Source organism: Sinocyclocheilus grahami, unplaced genomic scaffold, assembly GCF_001515645.1.
Source record: "Sinocyclocheilus grahami isolate Dianchi unplaced genomic scaffold, SAMN03320097.WGS_v1.1 scaffold720.1, whole genome shotgun sequence".
NCBI classification, from domain to species: domain Eukaryota; kingdom Metazoa; phylum Chordata; class Actinopteri; order Cypriniformes; family Cyprinidae; genus Sinocyclocheilus; species Sinocyclocheilus grahami.
Genome location: NW_015505899.1, coordinates 40,051 through 43,311, shown reverse-complemented (window position 1 = coordinate 43,311; position 3,261 = coordinate 40,051).

The window sequence follows — 3,261 nt, the reverse complement described above, 5'->3', positions numbered from 1 at the left end:
TATATATATATATATATATATATATATATACACACACACACACACACATACCTTCCTGGAGTACCCATCAATGGCACCAAATATCACAAGGCCATATCTGGTAAAATATATGTTTATATACATATACGGTAACACTTTATTTTAGGGTCTCTTAGTTGCTAATTAACATGCATATTAATAGAATATTAGCCATTTATTAGTAGTAATTAAGCACATATTAATGCCTTATTCTACATTACCTTATTCTACATCCCTAATCCTACCAAATACCTAAACTTAACTACCTTACTAACTATTAATAAGCAGCAAATTAGGAGTTTATTGAGGGTAAAGTCATAGTTAATAGTTAATAAGTGTTCCCTGTTCTAAAGTGTTACCACACACACAAACACACACACACACACACACACACATATATATATATATATATATGTGTGTGTGTGTGTGTGTGTGTGTGTGTGTGTGTGTGTGTGTGTGTGTATTAATGGCTAAATGTATGATAGAATATGATATGACCTTATGAGCTTGTGATTGGTGTCTATGTGAACAAGTAGGAGTGGGCCCTGGATGGAATAAGTTCTTCTGACGACACATCTCAGCTGCGTCATTCTTGAAAGTATTCCAGCAGAGTCCACTCGATGCATGGAATCCCACACCCTTGTCCGTGGCACACGGTGACCCAGTGCTTGCAACCGTCCTTTCATCATTCTGTGGCCAAGATGAGGACTTTCAGCCTTTACTGAGCTGACAAGGTTGTCAAGCTCCTCATCTGTTATCTTTGTGTATGTATCTCTTATAGAAATACCATACTCATTGAGACAGCGATTAATAGTCCTGGTTGACACACCAAGAAGCTGAGTAATGCATGGAATAGACAGCTGCATGCGCACAAGATTCTGGAGATGTTCTCTAGAAATAAGAAACTTTGGAGGTCCCTTCGCTCCAAATTGCACTTCTAGGGCAGTTATGGGTGCACTTTTGTTTTCAATTTGCCTCTCGACTGTATTTATTTAAGTTGGATGGTTCATTAAGCACATCTTTATATCATGTAAGAAATATATACAAGAAAGGCAAGAGTTCAAGAATCAGCTACGGGAAATAGGTATAGTAGAGTATGTTAAAAATATAGTAACATGTGGAAATAGGCTAATGACCAAGGACGGAGATATTTGTTTAATTTTCTAAGGAGGACTGGACTGGAAGGACGAATTTAATTAAGATAGTAAGTTAAAGTGAGACAGCAGATGGCAGTAATGCAATACTATGGATGCCAACTGCCGTAAAACTCAAATGAAGAAGAAGAAGAGACGGTTCCAAAAACGGGTCATGTGGGCTCTGCATTTGTAATACCAAAGTTAAAAGTAAATAAGAGCAGTAGAATATCAGATTGTTTATCAGTGTTTACTGGTTGTTTTATTTTATTATTTAAAAAAAAAAGTTTTTTTTCTTTTTCTTTTCTTTTCTTTTCTTTTTCTCTCTCCTTCAAATCCCGCTTAAGAGGACTGAGGGAGGACGGAGGAGCTGAACACGCAGCGCCTATGGCAAGCCGTTTTAGCTTAAATTGTTCCCAGCCTTACTCGTCGTAATTGCATTTTTACTAGTAACAATTCAATTAGAGAGCTTGCATGTGGGTTGGTAGGTTAATCAGGAGATTGTAGATAGAGGTCAATGGTCCATTTGAGATATAGGTGGCGGTAATGCACTGATAAGTCTGCGATCCGCCGTAAAGCAACAAGAAGAAGAAGAAGAAGAAGAGACGGTCCAGCCGCAAGGGGGCACTGTGCTTTTGCAGCTTTCTGCTAATATTAGTAGAACTAGAAAGAAACATCCGGGTATTGTTCCACCGCAAAAGAAACGAATGATAGAAGGAGGTTGTCGCATTCTGCTGCTAACTACAGGGATACAGCGAATTACTTTCTTTATTCGTTAACATGGCGGCAAGTACATTTGTTTGATTATTGTTTTGGGCGAGATTACAGTTGAGAAAAGCATATCATTGATGAAACAGTAATTCATTGGCTGCATTCTGTACTCGGAAAATGGCGGATACCTTATTCTAAACTAAGTAGAAAAGAATGAAGGCTCAAAACGATGCTGTGAACTAAAATGCCAACCTGTTATGTTAAACATTTAGAGTGTATCTGAGATGACAAATGATTTGATTTTGTGAGAATTTGCTGTACTTACTAATATAATGCACATAAACGAGCTGGCCAACGTAATACAATTTACGGTTCTTACTCAGGACAACACTCGAATTGTACTAAGTATTCATAATCAATGAGCGGTTTGATACTTTTGTATGCTTTACTTAATTTGCATAATTATTTTGAATTTGTGATTTGGTTCCAATCAGGCAAATGACGCCAAACACCACGAGTCCCTGTCCGGAAAATCGCTCACAGATGAAGATCGTCAGCGGAGCTCGAAGCATTGCTCGCGGTCCAGATCACGATCAGTGGACCGAAAGCGCAAGTCAGGTAGACCAGGTTCATAACAATGACATCTCGCAGTCATTCTCATTTAAATAAGCACTGCCAAAAAAGATGAAGCCTTAAAACTTGAACGTTAAGTTATTGGCAAGTTTGACACCCCTGACATAAATCATGAACACTCCAGTCCATACCCTACAATAGGCGCGTTTCCACTAGCCTTCAAATTGCGCAAATTGAAATTGCGAATTGAAAATACGCTTAATGAAAACGCGTCAGTTTCGCAAAAACTCCCATATATCGCAAAAAAGTTTTTACGCTCGCATGAGGTGTTTTTTCAGGCAATGCGAAAAAGGAATAATTCGCAAATCTGCAATGGAAACGGCTTTTTCGCATTTACAGGTCACATGGCGTATGTAAAAAGTCATATGATCATTCTTCAATGTACTATAACCTCCAAGAAACACTTCACAAGTGGCCGCGATCCAGAATAAGGGGCTTTCCCTACTATTAATGCTTAGACAATTTGTCTAAGTGTGGCTCTGATAGGGCCACTGAAGCTGATTACTATGGAGATAGAATTGTTGCTTAATTCCAATTGAATAGATTAAGATCTATAACTAAATGTGAAGAGATTAACAAACATTAAACATATTGACAAATACATAGAATTAGATCCACAAATTAATCTTAAAGTTTCACAAACATGAATTAAATTCACAAATAAATCAAATGAGATTTGCAAATAAAAAAAAAATTCACAAATATATATTTGTCACAACCACAACTTTGCCTGGCATTTATTTGTGAATCGCGTCCTGTGCATTTG